The sequence below is a fragment of the Lonchura striata genome, chromosome 13 (genome assembly GCF_046129695.1).
Source record: "Lonchura striata isolate bLonStr1 chromosome 13, bLonStr1.mat, whole genome shotgun sequence".
Classification (NCBI taxonomy): Eukaryota; Metazoa; Chordata; class Aves; order Passeriformes; family Estrildidae; genus Lonchura; species Lonchura striata.
The window spans coordinates 11,444,276-11,469,450 of NC_134615.1; the positions used below are offsets into that span (position 1 = coordinate 11,444,276).

The 25,175-nt window shown below is 39.5% G+C and overlaps 1 long non-coding RNA gene across 1 annotated transcript; it reads right to left on the reverse strand.

The window, feature by feature from the left end:
• Window positions 1-16,308: 16,308 nt before the first annotated feature.
• LOC110473522 (uncharacterized) lies at window positions 16,309-20,358 on the reverse strand. Its single transcript, XR_002465888.3, has 2 exons — window positions 20,304-20,358; window positions 16,309-16,505 (listed from the first exon to the last, which is right to left on the reverse strand). It is a non-coding gene; the product is annotated as an uncharacterized LOC110473522 (long non-coding RNA).
• Between the last annotated feature and the right edge of the window lie 4,817 nt (window positions 20,359-25,175).

Consider the following 25,175-nt stretch of genomic DNA (forward strand, 5'->3'; position numbering starts at 1 on the left):
CTAGAAAGCACACAGGACTAAAGACAGGAACTAGAGATTGCAACAGCCTCCTCCCCTGACAGCTGCCTCATGCTCCCTCTTGAGCAAAGCCTGGCCATCCTAACAGGGTCAAAGCTCAGTGTTTAGCAGAACCTTGCATTGTGTTCACAGATTTAGATACATACCACAATATCCTATTTTATACAGTAATGTCTGCAATTTCTGCACACTTAGGTCACTTCCACCCTTTAAATATTGTTACTTTTTACTTTCTATTCTGAATGAGCCCTAGTGTTGGAGGTTAATTTAATCCAGTTCATCTACACAATAGCTTTATTCTTTGGTAATGTACTCTCTGAATCTTTCTTGACCTTCTCCCCATTATTGTTTTCCTCATGTAATCCTGCTTTCCCAACTTTAATTTTATAAGTTAATTTACTTTCTTTGAAAGATAGCTTTCAATAAATATATTTTTTTCGGTAGCAAAATGCATGGTCCCATTCTACTAATAATTTTCTTTCTTTCATGCACCTCCTTCAGGTGATTTTTATTTTAGCAAAGAATCACAGATTTGCTGTGTAATGATTGTGCAAGTTTCTAAAAGTTACCACTGCTAATTAGTTCTTCTGCAAGCAGAAGTTGGTTGTTGAAACTGTAGTTTGTAATTAAAACTTCTGACTAGTTGTGCTTTTGGAAAGTGAGGGAATGTTAAGTAAAAGGGGTAGGAAAGGCTGGTCTCTGTGTTCTTACCTAAAACACATTAAAAAATCGCCAAGGGTTGCTTTGTCCATTTTTCTGAAAAGAGAAAAGAAGGAATGAAAAGGAGAGATGCCCAAGATAATTTGAACAGATCATTACCCTTTGAGGTACAGTCTAGGAGCTAAAAAACCAATGGAGGCCTGACTTCAGAATCACTGAATTCCCCTGGAAGATAAGCAGCTCACTGGTTTCTCAGACTGGTTTCTCATTGCTTCTGTAAAGTCCATTAATCTTAGAACCAGAGCTCAAGAACATCCTGTTTTGATGCTCTTGAACACATTAAGCTGTTCAGATGGAGAACAACATCTGGGGTTGAGTTGTTGATCAGCAATTGAACAGAATATATAATTTGATTGACTATTAATTAAATAAAATATTCATTTGCAATGTAGTTTTAGAGTGCCACCAAATGTGACGTGCTACACAGAATTTCACTCTAGTAACTCTCCCTGCTGACTGTTTAGTGTTTTACTAACATCTCATCTCTTTTCATGTCCTGAGTCCTGGTTGGTCAACTGTTACTTTGATGCTCTTGCTGGTCTAAATGAAACTTTTGTGTAGAATGGCAGCTGATGTGCTGCCATGGAGAGAATGTACACAGTGCTGATATATATCCAGTCCCCATAGCTTCTACACAGCCTCATAAATAGGTATTAAGCCCTCTTTATGCCTATTCATCCCTGTTCATTGACATGGAATATAAGAATGTGCCAGTCCTGCTATGTTTTCATGCTATAACTACAGTGACAATCTCCAAGTTTGAGCACAGTGGGGTGAAATGTTTATGTGAGGCAGGGCTCCAGGGATGCTGCCTTGTTGCCAGGTGACCCTGGCCTCTGAGGCAGGATGCAGATGGGTTTCTGTGCAAGGAACCTGCTTTCCCCTCTTTGGGTCTGGCTGCTGCTTTCCTTTGGGTTCTTTCTGGTTTTCAGTGATTGAGCAGAACTCCAACTGACTTCAATTAAGAGGCTGGCCTGACTCCTCACTAGTGTAGTGAGTCCTTTAAAGGTGATAACATCACAAGTGTTGTATGCACGTGGAGGTAAAAACAGTTTTCATACAGGACACTGGAATGAATCCATGAACTGTTCCCAGGCTATTTGGGTCAAAGGTCTCCCATAGCTCCCTACCACCCAAGATGAGCATTGTTTGGGTCCTGGAGGAGCAGAATTCTGAACTACCAATAACTGGGACTTGTCTGTCCAATTAATAAGCAGAAAAAAACTGGAATAAAAAGGAGAACTCATAGTGATTCTACTATTAAAGCATTCAATGTTTGTAGCATAAGAGCACTAAGTCAGTCTTCACTAAAGCATTTGAAATTAGGACCTTTTTTAGAAAATACAGCAGTTGGAAGGAAAAAAAAGTTCAAAGCTGCTTTTTCTCCCCCTTGGAAACCTGCTGGTGTTAGGATAAAATGAATAGAGAAAAGAGAAAGGTTTGCCTTCTAATAAAGCATCTGTTGCCCACTTTGAACATTTCTTACTTCTTTGTGAGTGTGTCTCTTCAGTTATGGAGACTACTGACAATGAAAAACAGAGGTATAGAAAAAGACAATACCTGTTATATAGCCAATATTTCTGATTTCATGTCACTTTGAACAGAATCTTCATTTGACCACATGCTGTGTGCAAAAGGAATTTCTTTGTTGGTTAATCCAAAGATGCTGTAAGATGCTCAAAAAAGTAAACTGCAGGAATCTGTTCAATAAGAAAGATAAAAACAAACCTTACAATTCATTCAGTGCACTGCTATCCCTTTTATCTTCACCCTATTTTGGCATGCTGCATAAAAACTGAATTCAAATAACTTGTGCTTCCCTCCCTTTCTTAATTTTGTTAATTCTGTGCATGGACTACATCTTTCCCTAATCTTTGGAATAAAAGGTAATAAAATAAACAGCTTCACATAGGTGCAAAATATGAGAAAGAATGAGAGGTGCTCATGCATCCCTGGATTGCTTAAAAGCCTTTGGACAGTTGTTATTGCCACTGAATTCCAGCTGCTGTAGCCCCATTTTGTGAGGGGGACTCTCCACTAAAGATTTGCAGCCTTTCACAGCAGGAGGTTCTCAGATTTTGCTGAGCTGCTCACCTGAGTGATTCAGCAAAATTTTATCCAGACCTCAGACACTTTATTCTTCTGTCTTCTGTGGATGCTTACAACTCAAGGCCAAAATGGGAGGAGATTGTTTTTTAAGGGCTACCTTCATCTCTTCCCAGTCAGCTCTTGTCCTGCTTGCAGTGAATAAAGTCAGTGTGTGACTGGCCATTGAAGCACTGAGTGAAAGCAAAGCAATGAAATATAACCTTAAAGTTTGACCAAATTCAACTGAGTTTAGTGAAGAAAGAAAAAAAAAAAAAAAAGAAACCAAACTGATTTAATTTTAAATGGATGTAGAAAAGAATGAAATTTTCAACTGATAAATATTTTGATCTTTGAATTACTTAAGGTAGATAAGATTGCAAAGATGACTTGTTTTCAGTGCTCCAAACATTCCCCTCAGATTCTTTCCTATGTTAGCCTCAAGTTGATTTTACAATTTGAAAAGCACTTTCAGGTTGTGGTGGTGGTGGGGTTTTGTGCTTGAAAATATGTATGTTTTTTCTGGTGAAACCCACTGCTCATGAACCAGAAGGAGGGCACCTGTGGGTCTGGGTGTAACTCAGTCAAGAGTTGTAAGGCACTCTGCTCAACAAGGATGTTTTTAATTACTCAGATTTAGTCAATGCCACTTTTTTCCTGTATGCCTGAATTGTAAAGATGCTCTGAGATGCTCACATAGGACAATAGTGAGAGTCTTTAGCACATGGGTGTAATTATTACAGTTGAATTTTGCTTTGACTACAGTCACATATATAGCATTTATAGCATTTTTTAAAAATAGGGACTAGTTTTAATTTCTCACGCAGGTTTGTGTGTCACATACAAGACAAGTGAATGAACACTGCCCTTGGATAGACTTCTCTGGAAGAGGACCAGTACTTTCTTAGCCTGGTATGACTGGAAAAATCAGGCTCTGCTGTGAAGCTGAGCAGGCTTGCCCAGGGAAGGGGCAGGTGCCAGGATTTGACAGACCTTATTTCTAAACCAGCTCTGAGCAGCAGAGCCTTCATTTCACTGCTGTCTTCCATTTCAAATGCAGCCAGAAGAGATTCTCCCATTTAATCATTAGCAACTTACCTCTAGGCTGGCCACCCTCTGTCTCACTTGAATTCCTTGGTCCACAGTCACTGCCAGCTTTCCCAAGGGTTTTACTCTTTGAATTATGCATTCCTTCTGTCAAGTCATCAATAACATTACTCAGAGCAGATGTATTTCTGTAATTGATTAGTTATCTCTTCATGGCAAACAGTAGAGTTTGTGATCGAGTAACAGGTTCATAGATTCCCTTGATCAAAGCATCAGAATCTGATTATACTTCCTATAAAGAACAACCTTTGAAGTGGATCAGCACTCAAGTAATTCAATTACCTGCTTTCTGGAAAATTCATCTTGAAAGGAGGTCATTTGCTCAGGTACAAAGAGGTGGAAGATACTGTTTCCATTATGACCCATATGGTGACTTTCTGTCAGCCTCAGAAAAAAGGAGTATCTGAAGATTATTTACTCTGTTGGAGAGGTAAAGATGTGACTTGTCTGTTTTTATTATTCTATATATTAAATATGTATGATTTTTTAAATTAATTCCATATTCATCTGCATCTGACACTTAGTACAATTCTAGGAAAAATGAACAGTTACCAAGTTTAAACTCAAACATTTGTTTGTCAGCCAATTTATTAGCTTTTTTTCTCCTCATAATTCTTGATGATCCCTTTTTCAAACCAAGCCTCACTCTTCTTTTTTTCTCTCTCTCCTTTTACATGCAGCTGAAAGTTTCTAAGGGATATCCAATAATCCAGGAATTATTTTTCCACGCTTTTTCTTTGCCAGGAGTGTGTCAACATTTCTTATTTCATTATTAAAATAAATCAATCATACTTAATAGCTAATAAAAGTACTTTAATGCACAAAAATTGAAAGTACTATTGAATTTTACTTTGAAACTGAGGAGTCCTAAGAAAAGTAATGGAAAAAGTGAAAGGCATTTTTAATTTGAGGACTTTTAAATGTAATAATTTCCTTCCGTCTATCATTATACTGTAGATACACATGAAGCATGGTTTTGTAATGCTTCAGACAAGGCTTGTATAAGATCTTGTTAGTTCTAAAATCTTTCTTCACTTCTTAGTTAAGGAGAGATGGTGGTGCATAATTTCTCTGTAACATGATAGAAATGATCCTGACACCATTAGGAAGACTCAAAATAAATGGAAGAGATTTTTTCCTCAGATGTGGAGATAGTATCAAAATGTGCTCAAACGAAATTTGTTCCTTTAAAAATATACTCCAGAACAGCCCTGCTATGATCTTTGCTTTCTTCTCAATAGGTAGATCAGATACTAGGAGGACCTTTTAACTTTTACTCTGTGTGTGGTGGCTCTAGGAGCTGACAAACTCCTAGAGTTCCATGGTTAAAAACTAACATTGAGCTGAATGAGTAAAAAGAAATTGGGTTCAGGAAATGGAAAACTCAGCATTTTAAAATAACTGTAAAAGGAACCATGTCATTCTGTGGCATGTGGAATATTTAAATGGAGGCAAAAAAATGTAGTTAATTCTGTATTCCTTACTGCCTTCATTCTTCTTTGGATCTACTGGGATGAATTCCATATCTGGTTCAATGCCCCAGTTCCCATCTCTGTAACAAACAATGGGCAAAGCTGCAGGACAGGATCCAGCAGCAGCTTCCAGTTAGGAGTTATCTCTCTTGTCTTTCTCTAGCCATTAGGAAGATGTGTCCCAAGGCATGGAAAAAAAAAAAAAAAAGTGACGGTATCATAACACTTGTAAAATTCTTTTACACATTCTTTATTATCACTGGACCTCAGGGACCATGTGACAACAATATTTCCTGCAGGGGTGCAGTACAGGGTAGATCTTTGAGTTAGCTTGAGTTATGTGAGCTTTCACTTTAGTTCAACTACCACCCATCCTCTGCTGGTGGGTTTTCAGTGTCCCTGGGTAAATCTGTCCAGAATAGAAGACAAGGTGGTTCCAAGACTCAGAATTTGTAAGAACTGATGAATTGTTCCTGTCCAGAAGGCAGATAAAAATGATAAAAATTGAAATAGCTGAAGGAAAATTAAAAATAGCCAGCCTTTGAGAGTTTTCAAGGGAGCAAACTCCTTAGGACCAGGTGGAATTTCTAAAAGAATTCTTTAAATCTCTCACTGTGAAGAAATGGCTTTTTTTGTGAAAAGGAAGGTAGAGACACAAAAGTGTATCAAGGATTTGATGTCTTTTCTTTTTTCTCTCTTCAGCTGGTGCCACTTGTGTCTCCTCCTTGCTCTTTAGGGTCCTCCATGTTTGTCCATCTGTCACCCCTTTGAGAAACTTTCAGCTCTAACAAATGTTCTCTCTCTCTTTGTGATAGGAACCTTAGGTTCTTTATGCTAGATGAGTTTTTTTATAAATTAATTTTTACTCTCTTGGGTGACCTCTGAGACTAACCCAAGCTAATTAAGTGTTCCCGGACCTTCCATATGTTCATAGTCTTCTGTGTACACATACCTACACACACTTTTTGTGTTAAAAATATTTCTGAACTTGTGAGATCATGACATTCATGGGCAAGATAATATGGCTCTTCTGTATATCCCTTGGCTCTCTTCAGCACCCATCTCATCTCTTCTATGTTTCCGATGTCCTGTGGACATATTTCAAAGCATTTCAAAGTATGGTACATAAACCACTTAATCTGAATGCTGTGAGGATTTATCTTCCTAGTGGACTATGGTTACAGCATTCCATTTCCACATAATAAGGTTGTTTTAGGTATATTTTCAGGGAGAAAAAAGTTAGTCCTTTCAGCTTTCCAGACAGTTATCTGTTCTTATGACTAAGGAATTTACTTGTTTGCTCCCTAGTCTGGATGTTAAAACTCACAATAGCATCTAATTGCTCTTGATTCTGTTTTTCATTGCCTTTTGTTCTTGGCTGTACCTATATATGTAACAACAATAGTTCAATGGTAATGTCATCATTCCTTTAAAGAAGTGCAGTGTGTTTCCTTATTCTGAATCATATTGGCCAAAGCTACACTTTGTGTGAAACATCAGAAACAGACTTTTCTCCAGAAACACACAGTCCTAATAACCTGAAAGATACTTTGGCCCAAAAGAAGAGTTCATACATCCGTTAACAAAGGAAAAAAATATAATCTACTTTTGCCCTTTCTACTTCAAGGAGTGCTGAAAGCTCTCTTTATTTGTAGCAAAGAAAATAAATTTTGTGTTTACATACTTTAAATGAGAGCAAGCAATTCACATAATCATTAAATTTTCTGAAGTAATTCTTTGGGTTTGAGGCCTGAAGTTACATTTATTCCCAAGAGTGGGTAAAATTATCCACAGGAATTTTTTTTTTTTTCCTATTCAGTTGTGGTGGTCACTCTCCCTGCTTGGGCTCTGTGTTTCTACTGTGTGAACTTGGGCAAGAGGATCTAATTTTGTTTGCCCACATTGGTGTAGTTTGTAAACTGAGTCACACAAGGCAGAACTGCCTGTTCCAAGATGTTCCTAAAGCACTGTGTAGGATCCAAGTCTTGTTGAAGCCTCCTAGATGCTAACAACTATTATGAATTATAATAATGAATGCAAGATATTAATTAGTAGTTTGTGTTTTACTAACACAGTGGAATGGGAGGCTTACCTTGGAAGTGGACACTGTGCGAACTGCAGGATGAGACTTTATTTTTTTTGGCTGTATGTAGTGCAGGCTGAATGCAGGTCAAGCTCTGCGAGGACTGTCAGGTCTGTTGAGTTAATAACTCATCCTCCATTGCAAACATCCCCTATGAAGTAATAATATGTTGCTTTGGCACAGTTGACTTAAATTAATTATGACTGTTCTACTCAGCTGAATGTAATGAAAGTATTTTTCTCAAAATGCCCACACTGTGAGAGGTTCCTTATTCTTTGCTAATGCAAAGGTCCATTAACTGGACTATTTTATTTTTGTTCTACATGTGATTTGAACCAAGGTAAATTATTGTGAAGTGGAAAACTATAATCCAAAATAAAGAAAAATTAACTGCATCTTTGTTTTGACTGCTAGTGAAGAAGTCCACTTGACATAATGAAGATGGTTGCCTTACAGTCTGTGAGTGACCATGGAGTTATTCCATGGAAAGCTACAAAACTCTGATAAAATGTAGATGTGAATGCTACAGCAGTAGCCAAGCAATGAGGAAGTTAAGTGGATGAGACGGTTGGAATGGAAATGGAAATCATTAAAAGTAGGTGTCAGGGTTTTGACATGTGACTATGACTTTAGGCAGTTTTGCAAGTGATATTGAAAAAGAGACAAAAAGAAACATCCTATTAAAAAAAGTTTCCAAACTTTGCAGACAAAAAATATAAGCCATTGAAATAAAGCACTGGAAACACAACTACATTTCCATATGTTGTACTTTTTCAATTCCTATAGTTTATAGTGACTTATCGATGGAGTGGCAACAGAACATCTGCACTGACCAACTGGGGGTGCCTGGAGCCCAGCAGGAATAATTCTGCCTCCCACTGCCCCAGCAGGGGGTTTGGGGGGTCCTGTCTGATATGAGATGGATACTTAATTCTTTCTTCTTCTATTCTCTCTCTCCTTGCTCTCTGTATCTTACCTCTCTCTGCATCTCACACAGACTCTGAGTCATTAGTGGACTGCCTGCTGTAGAGATCTCTGGGCTTTACACAACCTGGCAGTCTGTCACTGGAAAGGAGATCTAAATCAAATCACAGGAGAAAAGAAGAAAAATTTCCTCTTGTGAGAGCTGTCACCTGGCTTTTAAAGATGGCTAGGATTTGAAGGGGAAAAAGTATTCAGAAAGAATGTATTTCCATAATCTGGCAAACTTTTTCTAGTTTGAAATATTTTATCATTGTTTTCATTTGCAGGGAGTTTTCATTTGTCTCCTTGGTCTTTGTGACCTCATATGCATTTTTGGTCCCTCACATCCCAATGTGTACAGTAATCTCAATCCAGCCTGTCCATGGGAGACAGTAGCCCCTGAGTCAGAGGAACAACTCTCCTAGGAACAACTTCTGGAATGAAATAATTCTTTGTTGATACCAATCATAAATATTATAAATATGCAAGTGCTTCCAGTGAGTCTTGAGCTTTCTAGAATACATGGAGTTGTGGTTCTGACAGCACCAGAGCTGTGGTATGTCTGTGCTCTGTATGTCATTTAAATAGAATTAATAAAAATGGACTTATAATTCTCTTGAACTGGATACTGCAGCTGGACTGCAGTAAAGGTTTGAATTATATCTCCACTGTGGTGAAATGAATTTGATTCTGTGTAAGAAATTTTGCTAATACCACATCTACATTTGTTCATTGTGAATGTGCAGTTCTTCTTGGGACTGTTTCACCACATTGAAATGACTGTAATTTCTTTTTTTCTTTGTCCATATCCATGTGAAGGCAAAAAAGAGGACAAAGAAACCCGCAAGGCTCTGGTGCCAGGCTGTATGGCCTCAAGCCCCACTGGCACCAGACAGAGTGAACACCTAACTCAATTTCCTGCACTTTTGGCAAACCAAATTTGATATTAACTGCAGTACATTTTTCTTGATATGAAAATGCTTTTAGCAGTTTGATTAGGACTTTGTCTTCCACAATGCTGTGTTTACCTGACTGTCAAGTGACATCTGAAATAATTCCACTCGTGACTACCTTCTACATAATAAATGTTCAACTTCCATAAATTTCACTTGCTTTCTAGAATTGCTAATTGAAGGACATTTTCAATCTGAGCTGCTTCATTGCATAATTGAAATCTGGTCTTCCTTTGAACAAGTCAGGCTTTAAAAGGTGAAGGAAATGAAAACTTCAGTATGACAGCAATTCCACCCAAGCCATGATTAACGCGCTGGGATGGATTCTCAGCTGTGCTGAGTTTGGCCTTCGTGAAGCTGAGCAGAGCCAGGGGGAGCAGTGGCACAGAGCCACCTTTCCAGTCCTTTGATCCTGGGCCAGGCAGGGCAGGACTGGCTGTCTGCGTGCTTGAAAGCAACCCTAGAGGTGCTTTACAGGGTGAGTCATGGGGGGATGCAGGGCTGCTCCCAGCCCCTCCTCGCTGCTATCCTGGGCACTGCTCTCCTCTGCTCCCCAGCCTTGCCTGTGACCCTAGCACTTGTCACCAGGAATCCTTTACAGTTGCTGCTTTTAGAAGTAAAAAAGTCAAAGTCAGAGAAAAAAATATTGCCTGTTACACTTACACATAGAATGAAACATATCTTTAAGCAACACATTAATCTTACTTTGGAACAAACCCATTTTTAATTATTCATCTTGATTTCAATGTCTAAATCCATTCTACTAAGTGTTACTATTAATCCTGAATAAATATTTTATTTTTAGAATTTATATTTATCATTACAAATATTTGAGGAAATTAAATTTGCATTTTTAAAAGTATTTGCATATAGGAAAAACAGTTTCCTGGATTAGGATGAAACCTTTCTATTTTGGTGTAAAAATGATTAATTTTTTTATTAGATCTACCAAATGTTACTTCCCTGCCAGGACTTTGTGTTGGTTTTGTAGTAATCTTAATTCTGAGAAAATAGTTTTGATTAGTCATGTTTGTAGATTACATGACTGCAATGAAACATGAGCTGTTAAACATGAATTGTTTTAATGTGTTTATCACAAAAATATATTGTACACTATTCTGCTGTGATCCAATTTTCTGGATTTGAAATTCAAAAATTATTCCATTAAAATTTCTATTTTCAAAGGTAAGAGCTATTTAAAATGGAAGGCTTGCTACTTGCTGCTACTGGCATGCTCTTTGAACTAAGTTGTCTAAATTTTTCCCTTTGGATGAGACCTTTATGGAAGAAGGGACAGATGATCTTGTGTATCTGCCCAGTGTGTGGTTTCTGAAACATCTGGTGCTGACTCTGCTGGAGGCAGAGGAGAGTGGGACAGGGAAGAGGGGGAGGAAGCATTCTTCTGGAAAAAACTGCTTTTTCTGTTGTTTATTTTTAAATCTTATCCAGATTGCTCTAGTTTTGAAAGTTCTGGCTTTCTTTCCAGTTTACAACTGAGTTTTTCTGTCCTCATACGTGTCAAGTGTAAAAACAATACAAGAAGTAAGAGCTCTATGGTACACTGTTCTTGAAATAATATTGTTCAGTCATCAAGCCAGCAAAATCTGCGTCTTGTATTAATCTGTGCTTAGCTTTTACTTTTGTAATTTCTAACTGTACTACCTTTACCTGTGGCTTTAGTGTACCATTATTTGTTAAAGCTCACTAAAGGATAAATATATCTCAGATTTGAGAGTCAAAAAAAAAATTAGACATTTGATTTATTTCTAAATATTTGTTCAGCTTTAGTATTTTGCTAATTATTTTCAAGGTTTTGTAGGTTTTGGTTTTGGGTTTTTTTATGTATAAAATAAGTACACTTACAAAAAACTTATGCTATCAGATGCCATCCTTTAAAAAGGTGAGTGAAATGCCTGCTGCAAGGCTGGTTCTGTTTGGCAAAGAGGTCAGGAGCTGTTGCTCTGCCCTAGGGGGGAATGCCCAGCCCACAACTCTGCCCCGAGGGGGAATTTTGCTCTCCCACCCCAGCTGGTTCAGAGGCAGTAATGGCTTGGTGCTGCTTCTCTTGGCTGAAAGCACTGGGCCTAAACAGTGAGCCTGGTTCAGGGCTTTGACATCTCTGCATGTTTAATTGGAAAAAACTATGTGTTTCCTCAGTTCTTTTCAACCTCTAGGTCTGAAAGGAAGAAGTTGATAAAAATTTTTTTTTAAACCCCCCAAAATCTCAAAATATATGAAAAGTTGCGCAATGCAGAGGTGCTTCAAAGCAAGGACATCAAATGTGGCAGGAACCAAGATCCATTCAGATAAAGCTTTCTTATTCACTGCTGGAAAAAAATGTTTATAAATTAAAATTTCATTTATTTATTCCTAAGTGTTTTAGTTTTAGGTGGGACAGTTTGCAGCTGGAGGTTTGGAAAGGAAAAGCAGCAGAATTATAGGGATGTGTGGATAAAGGCTGGACTGGATAGAGAACTCACTGGGACAGGGAAATTTAGAGAAGGCTGACACCCTGCAAGCAGCATTTTGGAGGGACAAGATGGACTTCAAAGGGAGAGCAAAGGCTTGGGGACAGGCAAGAGAGACTTTTAGCTGGACTAACTCTAACCAATGACACAGAAGCTCCATGCTAACCAGTCCTGACCTAGCTTTAGCTTGAGCCTTTTCCTGTCCTCCTCCTCAGAGAAAACAGCTTTTGTTCATTGTTAAGAAGAAAACATCAGAGTGTGTTCACAAGGGAGCAACATCCACTGCTTGACTGGAAGCCCTTTCATTTTTTTCCTTCTCTATTTCCATCTCTGTTTTAGGAATATTTTCTCCTTTGTGACTCTTCACAATTCCCATTGATGGCAGTGGACCAAAATTGCTCCTCTGTTTTTTTTTTATCAGCTTCCAGGGAGAAACCATAAAGGGTCTAATTCTGATCTCACAATTTGAGGATACTTGGTACTTACATGTATCAAGACCTTAGAAAAATTACTTCTCATAGTAGCAGTAAGGCTGACCTAGAATATTTCCAAAGGAAAGTATTTTCTGTGAAATATTGAGTTAACAAGGTGTGCTAAACTCATGTGTCACACTTTGAAAGCTTGAGAGTTTAGAAGTGGGAAGCTCTCTAAATTCACAAGAAAGATGAAAAAGTTGAGAAACGGAGGAACAAGAGGGGAAGGACAATGTAAGACAGCTTTTCTTGGCCCTGTGTGACCAAGGCAGGCTCAGAAAGTTACAGCCTGTCAGATTGAAAGGATCAGTTGGCAGTTATTTTACTCAGGTGAGTAATATTTCAAGACAAGGGCTTAATATTAAAGGTTTCTGAAGCTTTCCAAGAGGTCCTCTTCTATCAAGTATATTCCATATAAACCCAAAAGGCTTGTAGTCTCTTAAAAGTTTTCCCTAACACATCTTTGTAGAAATCTTTAACTCCAAATTGTAAATCTATATGTCTCTTTAAAATGTAAAATTGATTCACAAACAAGTAGTTGTGTACTACTTGGAACTTTTCATGTGTTAAAAAAACATAATTTACCTCTGAGCAAATTCCAATACCGTGTGAATCTTCCATATCAGCCTAAATTTTGCTTTTGTACAACTCTTTTATTTGTTAATTATTGCACATGCAAACATTTGGGCAAGTGCCTTGGAGAATAGGAACAATTGGTATATTGCAGTGGGAAATAAATACGGGCTGCAAGTCACACTTGCTCATGGGCAGGGTGGCACTGCTCTTTCCTGCTGCAGCATGGGCACAAGCTGGTCAGCAGTGTCCTTGCTCTGTGCATCCTCCCTAGCACAGGAAAATGCTCCTCCCCTGACCAAGCCCCCCTTGTGTGTCCATTCCAGGAGTCAGGGAGGAGGGTCACAGTGAGATGAGAGGATCAGCCAAATGGTATTGTCACCTCTAGTACTGAAAATTAATGATATTTTCAATAAATAAAATTACAATTTTATTTTCTGGTTTGTGGGCTTGTAGGGTATGTTTGAGTGACTTTTCTCAGAAACCACAAGGGCTAGAAACTTCCCTCCTTTTGTGATTCTCATGTTAGTAACTGGCTCCAGATGTTTTAACCGTAAGAAAATAAGTACTGGGAGAGTTGTAACTATATCATTCATGTAGCATTATTGGGAAGAGCAATCTGAAGAGGCTGATAGTCATTCCTTCTCCAAGAGGCAACACAAAAGGCAATTAGGTGTAACTGAGCAGGAGATATTTGAGAAATAAAACACAGTCATAGAGAATAATAAAAGGTAGTTTGGGGTTTCTCTGGGATCACTAAGTGCAGGAGGGTCATCAGATAAAACAGGAGCAAAAGGAAAGTAAGGATCTCACTTATTTTTCTGCTTCAGCATCATGTGCAAAGGTGCTTACAGAATGCATCTTTGAGAGGCCAAAGTTTACTGTAAAAAGGAGAAAGTTGTTTCTGGAATAATTTGCACATAATAAAACAGATTCAAGCTTTGCATACTTTTTACATGAAACCTGAAGTGCTTTCTCTGTACAAAACCTCACATGGTGGTCTACTACTGACTGATACAGGCTCTACTTATTAATGTGAATTGATGTAGGGATAGCAAAATATTTAAAACATAGAGGTTAACAAAGATGTCATTAGACTGATGGATTCTCCAGTAAATATTCCCTTTGAGAAAATGTGTCATAGCAGATATTCTCCTCCATAAATTGTACTAGTTTGTGGTTTAGAAAGACTTCAGGGAAAGTGGATGTTGGAGTTGGGTTTGTTTCCCTGACTGAGAAATCCTGGCTTAACAACAAAATTCAAGAGAGTATGTGAAAAGTATGAAGAAGTCAACATATCATGTCATGGTAGACACAGTGTATTTATGCATTTAATGCTTCCTTTTGGACCATCTTATCAATATGTCTGGGTTTTATCTCACTGCCACACAGATGTCTGAGAATGCTCACAGACTAACACACATTAAATTCATGTTAAAGCATTTGGAAAAATGACAGGCTATTAATTATTCCATGCAAACTGTTGAAGTAAACTGTACTTCAAATGCAAATCCCTTCCAATGCTCAGGGAGGTGCAGATGTAGCTCCACTTGAACAGATTGAACAGAATTGTAGTGAATTAAAGCATTGTTACCAGATGGGGTTGGGGTTTAGATTTTTTTGTAAGGGGAGGAAGCCTACATTTCTTGTCAGGGAACTTAGAGATCTCCCCAAGCAGCCTGGGGAGATTCCCAAGTGCTGGAACCTCCTCTGTGTGCAGAGGGAGCTGCACCCCTGCCAGACCCAGCTGCTGCCACCTTCCCTGCCCCAGAATCACAGCCTGGGAAAATCAACTTCCCCTTGGGCCTGCACCCTGCCCAGGGAGCTGCCAGCCGGGGATCTGGGGCACATTGTGCTCGGGGCTGTGAGATGAAAGGGCAGCCGTGAGCCCGCCGTGGAATCCTCTCGCTCCGCCAGTCCCTAATGAGAAACACCAAGGAACGTATTTCCAGCTCTTCTCTAGCCTGGGCCAGCCTCTAAACCTGGCTAATTGTCTGCATGTGTGTTGTTCAGTTAAAACTCTGTCAGAAAACACTCTCTCTGGCTGGGTTTAAAAGTCAGCTCTCCTCCTGTCAGCCACATTACTCTAGTTTAGGCAGGAGGTTAAATTAATCTATAATTTAGGCACATATTCTACCACGATGCACAAAGAAAAATGAAGACATTTCATTCAGTCCGAGACCCCACTGGGTTAATGAAATGTTCTTAAAATTAACAGTTTACCCGTGTGTTTGCTAGCTGAATAATCAATCTTATGATACTGTTTTGAGACTATAGCCTGCAAATAAGTGGGTGGAGTTGACAATTAATAATTCTATAGGTCAAATTATATCTGCTTATTTGTATACTTTCAAACAAAAATTATTATGTTCATCACTGCTTTTGGAAGAGAAGAGGTATGTTTTGTTCACATCAGTTTTTAAACTTTTCCCACATTTAGGAAAAGATAGGCTTATTTAGTGTTACAAATTAAAATGATAACCTGGTCTGCCTACAACAGCAGAACAAGTAGCTTGTTGTAGATTGTTAATATAAAAGCTTTAAATTAAAAATAAATTCTGGGAGCTTTTTGGTTTTGATCAATTATTTTGTATTTTCCAAAGTGAATAAGTGTAATAGAAATATATTTAACTAAAATTCAAGTTGGCTGCTGGCCAGTCTTTTTGTTTGATAACTTACATGACAAAAGCTAAATAGCAAAAAAACTTTTATGCTTTCTTTCTTGTCCATGCTTTTCACATGCACTATAACTCTTTTTTGTCTACTGGGACTAAAGTTTTGGAGAGGAATAAAAAAGTCTATTCCTTGCTATTTACTTGAAAGAAGGAAGCTATATGGAGGCTCTGGATATTTTTGGTAGGCACATGTGGAACAAACATGTGTAATTGCATGACTGATCCAGCAGAATGTTTAGCAGTATATCATGGTGTGCCATTTAGGGGAACAATCTAAAGTGGGAAACAAACTCAAGTGTGAAAGTACTGTGGAGCAAAGGAAGTTTCATGTATGAGAATGTCCTCCTAACATAACCCATGTGCAATTATGCAGACTATTACATGTATCTCTATAAGGTGCAAATTTTACTTTTAATCTTGTTCAAGCTGTTATATCCATAAAAACATGAGATAAAAGTGTATTGGTCATTTGCCAGATGTCTCAGGATGATGAAGTGGCTGATAGAGCCCAAGCTGAAGGAACATCAGGACTGGGTTGCATACAGCTGTAGCAATGTGGTATATTGTCTGTCTGGTCACCTTCAGTTGTTCTTTCATTATAAGCTGGAAATTCTTGAGGTAAATTAAATACCCAAAAGCTATCTGGGATTTATAAATTTTTTAGCTTTTTGAAAAACAGTCCCACAAGGTAAAGATGCTACAAGAAAGTGCCTTGTAGTTGTGTAACCAGTTCTGCTTGTTTCTTTTTATTCAGACAGTGCTTCAGTACCTCAGGTGGCTTCTTCATCTCTCAAGGCATCTCAAGCCTCATTGCACCTTGAAGCACTCTTGCAGTGACACAGCATCATGGGCCACCAGCAAACAGAAGCCTTGCGAAGTAGCAGCAGCCATCTCTTGTCTTTCTGACCCAGTGACCTGCCACAAGAAAAGGTAAGAGGAAACTAAACTCAGGGATGGAGAGCTTGCAGCAAGTTCCTGGGCTTGTTTTTGTGTTCTGTGCAGCAGAACTGCTGTGATCTATCAATGTTGATACAAAGGAGACATTAATGCTCTGAAGTACTGTTATAAATTAACTCTTAATGTGTGGCATCACTCAAACTCCTCCATTAATTTCAGAGGAGGTTGCTCAGTGAGGTAGCATTGCTGGGCAGAGGGGCAGCTATGTGTAAAACCAGGTTTGCCTTCTGCAGAGTGCAGCTTTGCAGTTTTTAAGGAAGGATGTGCTTGCTGGGGTCACGTGTTGGGAGTTGCTGGTTGCACAAGTTCTCTGTTGACTCTCATTTCTCCTGAAACATTCCATAACAGTGCAGCACTGTGATGTCCATTAATACTGGAATGGAGATCTGGTTAACAAGACTAGGGAAGGCTCAGTACAGTATAACAAAGGAGGCAACTGAAGCACAAGCCAAATTTTGCCTGAAGTACCTTACTGGCAATTCTAGGAAAGGGGATAAGTCTTGACTGTGTCATTTCAACAAATTGCAAAAGTTGCTACTCTGCACTCCTTTTCCTTACAGAATTCAACTGCAACATAGAGGTTGCTACAAAGCCTTGCCTAGTCTATGGAGATTTGTAAGAAAAATTTAAAACTCCAACTAGCATGCCAAGGAAATTAATAAACAGTGATTGAAGGAGACTTACTATGTCAAAAATGGTTCCATTTTGAGGAAAACCTATGTAGTTCTTAATATTATCTAATATGGAAGAGGACAAATAAGCAGTTCTATATGTTTGTAGAATTTAATGTATATAAATTTGCTATTTATATAATTCACATTATAAATTGAAAAAAAAACCCCAAACAATGTCTGGAAAAAATACTCAGAAAAATTCAACAAACAAATGCTTGTTTTCTTAAGTCTTGAGAGGCTGATTCTGCAAAGCTAAAGCCTCCTCAAGGGTAACAAAGAAGTCTCAGCTTTTATGGCACTAAGAAAATTGAATGTGCTCAGCAGCATTTTTCTCAGTTCAAATTCATGCCACCAAAATAATCTGATTGATTACAAGACTCAACAAATTGAAAAGAAAGTATGGACAAAGTATATGTGCTTTTTGGGGAACTTCTGCTGTAGTTTTTAATCTGATAATATATTCATTTTGGTTATTCCATTCTGATCATATTGTGATGAACTGTTTAAACAAGCGTAGCTGTTTTACTGCCTGAATAATGATTTAAAGAACTATTCTGATTTGACAGGGAAAAAAATGGCAAAACAGCCAAATATTTGCATGTTCACAAGTGAGTAAAATGCTGAAAAAAATTAATTCTGACTGATACGATATATGGGAATTCAGTCATACCTGTACAGAATTGATAAAAATGTTGAAGTTAGGTCTTACCTGAGACACTCAGTAAATCTACAAGTGTCCTAATTGTCTGTTCTTTCCATTAGGTTTGTGTGTGGGCCCCAGGTGTGAAAAATAATTATACCGTAAATATATAAGCTCTTAAACATTGTTTTAAGAACAGAAAGATGTGCCAATTTTGGTAGAAAATGTTCCTTTTTGAGGTAAAAGCTGAATTTTTTATGGAAAGGGGTATTGTCTGATAACAGCTTAACTAAACAAAATGCATCTCCCAAAGGAACGCAGGAAATATTTGCAACTAATTGTCCGTTTACAAAACGGTCTAAACTCTTTGAAAATTATTCCCAAAGTTTCAAACAATCATTCCTCCATTTTTGTGGTGAGTATATACTACTGTCATTAGCATTGCTGTTAATGGGGATAAGTGGGATTTAGCATGAACACAGATTTGTTTGCATCATTGTAAAGAAAAGAAGATATAAAGCCATCTTCTTTTTGCTGTAATGTGAGATACACAACTGGAGCCAACAGAGGCACCACTACACAAACAAAGGTCTGTGATTTCCAGAGGGTACTGGTTTCTTTTTCATACTTCAAAGAATTCAACCAGCCTTCTTAGTCCAACTTTAGGCTCAAGATGCCTGAGCTTTTCTTTTAGGGCCAAGTTACGAACTGCTGAAACATAGGGGTTTATCACAGAACCCCCAGTGCAAGCTGAGCTCTGGCCATCATGCAATTTAAATTATTTATGCACAGGGCTGTGTTCAGACCATGTGCACATTTGTCCTTGTCAGTCAACAAGTGTTCTATTAATCAAACAGGAACCCTGGTGCGTTCATTACAAAAGTAAGAACGTTGAATTTGGGATGGTATTTTTAGTGCTTTTGACAGACAGGGATTATTAAGCTGTCACTCCCTCTTTTCTGCCAACTGCCCTATCTTCCTCCCCTTCTTCAATGCATTGTCATTTTATTAAGAGCACACTAATAGTTAAACGACAGGAACCCTAAACCCCTGACTAGTTCACTGACATGACAGGTTATTTTTTCCCTCTATTCCCTGTCCAAGAACCCCTGCTGATCTTCCCAGCATGCAGTGCTGTGTGACCCTTAACATCTGGCAGTGATTAATTGTCTTAGTGTCATAGCGATCGCCTTCCTCCCTCTGATCCTCACTTACTTTGTTCTCTCTTTTAAAGCCAGTGTGCTGGAACCTTTTCTTCCCACTTTTAAATCTGTCCAGTATCCAGGATACTGTGTGTGTCTACTGCGATACAACTTGAAAGAAACCGAAACAGTCAGTTATCTGGCCCTGAAAGTCTGGTCATGGATTCAGAGGGCTTTCTGTTCACTGAAGGGGTGTGCTTGAAAAACAGCACTAACTAGAATGACACAGATCTTGTTGAACTTGATCCGGATCTCGGGTCCCCTCTAAGCAAACAATGCAATTATGTGCAATGCCATTTTCAGCAGACACACGGGGTATTGTGCAGAAGGCTGTTGGCTGCAGCTTACACGTTACATAGATTAAGGAGCTGACACCTCCTGACGGTGGCTGCCCCTTTGTGCTCAGCTCACCCCGCTGTACCACGCTGCCACAGGGGTCTGAGCCCCAGAGCTCCTCCCGCTCTACTCCCAGCGAGTTAGGCAGGCTCCTGCAGCTGCAACAGGGACTGGCTTCAGCACCAGGACTGCCTAGCCTGGGAGCTAGCACAGAGATGCTCTTTGCAAGGGGATGTTAATGGTCAAGGAATAGCAGCAACTCATACCTGCTTTAGATCCCTGTATAAAAAGAGTATTGGTGGAAGAGGAGATGACTGTACCGCTAAGATAAATCTCAGGTGTCCACACTCTGCTCTCAAATCCCAAAAGTCTTCTCATGTGGTTTTCAAGAATCTCTTTAAACTCTGCCTCAGTTTCTCATATTGGAAAATAGACAGAGTAGCTGCTTCAAAATAGGGGGGCTTGGAGTTTTTAGAGACCTCTCTTTTTCCTGTATGAAGTAGCTAGGCAATTATTTATATTTGTCTATTTAAGACCAGCTGCCAGGCATGGGGGGAGCTGTGTAAGAGGGAGGAAGGAGGATATGTTATGCAGAAGTTGGTTTATTTTTTTTTAAGAATGCTTAGATTCAGGATGCCTGTGATGTAGTCACAGTTTGGCAACTTGCATGGGTAAAGTACCAACTGCTTTAAACTTCCACTTCCTTGCATGCAAATGGAGGATGAGCTAATAGTGTTCCTTGCAAAAAAAACCCTAACCTTCTTAACATTTGAAGATGAAAGGTAAAAATAAACAATTGTTTTAAATCCTGGTTGAATAGCGGAATACATGCACTGAACTTAAAATACTATTACATTTACATTTTAAGGCAAAATATCTGAAACACAGTTTCTCCTTCACTTACCTATTGAATGTTGAGTTCAGAGTCTCTCTGTCTCCCATGACACCCACTCCTCACAAATAGATTTCTCCAGAGCAGTATTATGTTCTAGTTCTCTGTGTATTTCAAACAATTATAAGGCCATTTATTTTCTATTTCAAACCAAAATAGTGAAATGGAGTGCATGGCCTTTTCTAGTTGCTAAGCAACCCTTTGTAACGTGCATCCTGCATTTTGCTGTGCCATTTGGCAATTCACACAAGATCTTGTTTGTTCATTTCCAGTCTAGTAAAATTGGTTGCTATATTTCAAGTGCCAGTATAGATCAAAGTATTTCCTAGAAGGATAAACATGTTAACTGGCAGAGAGCGAATGATTAACATCAAGCACAAGCCTTTTAGCATAAAGGACTTGGCATGTCATCCATTGGCAAAGCTACTCAGATGAATGCCATCTATACCTAACAGATGTGCCACTAAGGAGTTATCCTCCTCTTTCCAAAGTGCTGCTCGCTGTGCTGGTGTGATTGAGTGAGGATGATAGCCACTGCTGAGCTGTGCAAGCAGCTGAGCCAAATGCAGTTGTCAGCCATGGCACTGTATCTGGAGATCTCTGCTGATTTTGCCTGAGCCTCTTGAGCTTTGCATTGTATAAGTAACAGTAGAATTATATTAAACTGTTACTTTTTCTTCCTCTACCCCCTATGAACACTTATAAACAAACCAGAGTCTAATGTCTGACTATTTAACATTACTTGTCTCTGACAAACTCAAAGTGTATGCCTAATGAAAGTTGGCTTTAAGTAGAGAACACTCATTCCTCATAAGCAGGGCAGGGTATGGTTGGGTTTTGCTGTGATCTCTGCATTTTCAAACTTCTGATTCAGAGCTATAGATGATCTGGATCTAAGCAGATTGGAGAGGAGGGCTGAAATAAAGTTGGTAGATGAAAACTTTTAAAAATAGGTAAGTAAGACACATTTAAAACACTTCATATCCATGTCTGTTTTGTCACTGGTGTGATCTGTGTGATGTGTGCATTTATGTGATGTCTGTAACTTGCAATCTGTGCAGAATCTCAGTGGTGCAGTATACACTGGACCAAATGTCAGATACTGACTAACATAGTCATTACAAGTACTACTAAGTGACAAATGTTTTAGGCAGTTGTAAATTTTGACACGGATAGCAACAATTTTGACATAGTTAAAACATTCTAAATCCTATGGCAAAGCTGAGGAGAGTTTTACAAAAACTTGTATTCCTGTTGTAGAACCCCAAAAGGATAGTACCAAGAAGTGAACATTTCCCATTACAGCCACTAAAAGGAGCCAATTATCTAAGTAATTATTATAAAACCCTATTGGCTTAGTAAGTTGGGTCATTGGGAGTATATTTAAAAGAGTTGCTCTGGACAAAAATTTACCTGCCAGCAGTATTGGTGGGATGGTAGCTGCTAGAAGTGATTTGTTTATTGATGAAGTGAGTACAGTACTCTCCTGTTTGTGCAGTCATATTGGTGTGTGACAGTATGGCCAAGGTCAGTCAGGTGTTAAGTCTCCTTGTACCTTTTTGCCTTGATCATATACACAATCTAAGTCATGTGAAAAAGAGGATGAAGAGAAAGGTAAGGCAGATTTTCCTGGTGTGATCAGAGAGCAAAGGCAAGAAGCAGATTCTTTACACTGCCAGGAGTGTGTAGAGCTGGGGAGAATCAGCCCTCTCATTTCATGGCAAATAATCAGTTTTGTATTTTCTGTGGCAACCATTAATATACTACAGCCTTAGCTGTAGGCCTATAGGTAAAGCTGTTTGCTCTGACTGCTTTTCTGTTTATCCCCTGGGAGCTGAGGATTCTCCAGGAAGTCCATGATGCACAGAGAGATGTCCTGTCCTGTCTGTGAGACAGCAGTCAGAGCAGACTTGGGCTCATTATCTTGTAGCTGGATTGGGAGATACTTCTAACTGATCTGGAAAAACATGAAAGAAGCTTTTTCTCACGTACACACAGCAGGAGTGCACATAAGCCAAAAGATGATCTTTCAAAATTGACAGGTACTACCTCTAAATCATATTCCCTGTTGTTCGGTTTTGTTAATATTGGGATCATTATACTGATTTCTACTGAACTGACTAGATCCTTTTGCCAAGCCAGAATGCTAAAGTAGTATGAAATAAGAACAGAACCTCAGCAATACTCTAAATGCTGGTTCTTTAATAAGTTTTAATTCCTAAGTTGCTTGAATTTTGATTTGGGAACTCATCCTATGTGAACTATGGTTTTTTTAGAGTAAGACCCTAATAATTGTGGTTGAAAATAAAATTAAACGCTGTGGCAAAAAATATTCTTTAAGTGTTTGCAATGATGCAAAAGAAACTAATCTGTGTATTTTTGGCCCAGACCTCTGCAACTATCTAACACTGATTATAAACTTAGATGCCCATAATGTAATGTCAGCTTTTCAATTCAGTATTTGTTTTTGAAAGTAGCCAGCTCTGCAGTTTAAACACTGCAGAGGTTGAAAAGAGCAGGGCATAGGGAGGCAAACTGTTCCTTTGGTGCATTGTGCTGCTTCAGGCCTCAAATTTAGGTGCTCTGAATTGCACACACCCCTTTCTTCTCTGAGTAAGTAGCAAATTTATGCCCCTAATGTTTGGCCCTGTGACCTGAGCCTAGGCTGGATGCCTGAACCCGCTTTGCAGGGATGACGTGATGACAAGATGACATCTTTTTAGTGTCAAATGCTGCTTTCCATGGCAGATGGCCACTAGAGAGGAAGAGCAGGCTGTACATGGGAGCACGGCAGCACTGCTGGCACACGTGTGTCTGGTTGGGGACTGGCAGGGTCCCTGCAGGGCAGGTCCCCAGGTCCCCACGCACCCGAGCAGCCCTGAGTCCTCTGCAATGACACTGGTGCCTTTTCCTAGTTTTTAAAAATTCAGAGCCAGCCACAGTTAAGGGATAAGGGGTTTTTACCTTGGTATTTTAAGAAGGATCCTTCTGGTGCCCTGTCTGGCCAAGGTGGGATGTGCCACATGCACACCCCTGATAGATCATGTGCACAATTTACAGACCTCACAAATCAGCAGATCTAACAAGGGTGCCCCAGTGGAAGGCCTGGATGAATGGTGTGACAATCCCCCATCCAAGGAAATCCCTGTGGATGGGCCAAATCTCCAGTTTACAGGATATGTTCTAGAGAGGCCCTTGGTTTCCCAAGGCAGGGTAGGGTTTTCTGGCCTTTTACTACGAGGCCTTTAGGATGTTTGGTCTCCTGGCCTAAATACCAGTACCATGCTAAGTTATCAGACTTCAGGAATTACAAGCACACATGCTAATGGTACTGAGGCTACATAAAACATATATAAAAGAAAAGGCAAAAAATCACTTTGGCATCAACACCCTGCAAAGGCTTCCAGAGTCTGCTGCTGCCCTGGTGACACCTGGGCACAGCAATCAGAGTGACTTTCCTAAAGAGAGGTACAGGCTGAGCCCAGCCCAGCTGGGGGGTGATGTGTCCCTGCTACAGCCGGGCCCTGGGCAGCCCATCCCATCCCATCCCATCCCATCCCATCCCATCCCATCCCATCCCATCCCATCCCATCCCATCCCATCCCATCCCATCCCATCCCATCCCATCCCATCCCATCCCATCCCATCCCATCCCATCCCATCCCATCCCATCCCATCCCATCCCATCCCATCCCATCCCATCCCATCCCATCCCATCCCATCCCATCCCATCCCATCCCATCCCATCCCATCCCATCCCATCCCATCCCATCCCATCCCAGCCCAGCCCAGCCCAGCCCAGCCCAGCCCAGCCCAGCCCAGCCCAGCCCAGCCCAGCCCATCCCTGCCCATCCCATCCCCCGGGTGTCCCTTTGGCAGCAGAGGGGACACTTTTGGAGCAGCTGCTGCCCTTGTCTGGGGGTGTGACTCCAAAGGCACCAGGGACAGCCTCGGCTGGAGGCTGCAGGCAGTGACTCTGAGCTCTGCTTGTCATTTTAACTGAGTATTATGTAAATCAAATCGAATGGCTGTTAAATTAAAGCGTGAGAAGGTAATGCCTTCAGGTAATGCCCGCTGCAGCCAAGCCACTGGATTTTAAAGAATGATAGAATTTGTTATTTCTTTATTTCTTTCCATGGTATATGGAAATAAAGGCTTAGGAAAAAAAACCCAAATTATTGACTTCCCTGAGGAGACACCCTGACAGCTCCCCACACAAAGAATTTTACAATGCTGGGGCAGGGCAGCACCAGTGGTCACAGAGGAGAACATCTTTCCACAGACCCTTGCTCAAGGAAAATTAGACTCATTTTTATGTCCTGTGGGAAATAAGTGACTTTTCAATAAAGAAGGATTTTCTCAGAATGTAAAAATCTGAAAAATCTTCTGCATTCTGAAGTCTCCACAGGAAGTAACTTGGATATTCATTTAAATACAAATTCTGATATTTTATGTGAAAATCTCGTTCAGAAAGAAACATGTAAATTTAAAATTATCTCATTTTATTGATTTTGTGTCTCTAGTAGCTTTGATTGTTACTTAATAAAATCTCCAGAAAACTAAACCACTTTGCTAAGGTTAATATATTCATTATATTCTTTTAACTAGAGCAATTACTAACGTTTCTGAGGCATATAAAAAGGATACAAGTTCTAGATTGGGACTACATCGTAGTGATATTTTCAATTAAAATATTTTAAATTAAAGGGTAGGTCTAGATTTGTAAAAAAAATTTGGGAAAAAAATCATCTTGCTTCAAAAAAACCCTAAAACCCCACCCTGTTTTCTTTAAAATGGAAATACTACCCAAACATTCCAGCTATTTTTCAAGTATTGAGAAAACCCTTCAGGCATGGGCCACTGCTGGTGCTGCAATGCAAGGTG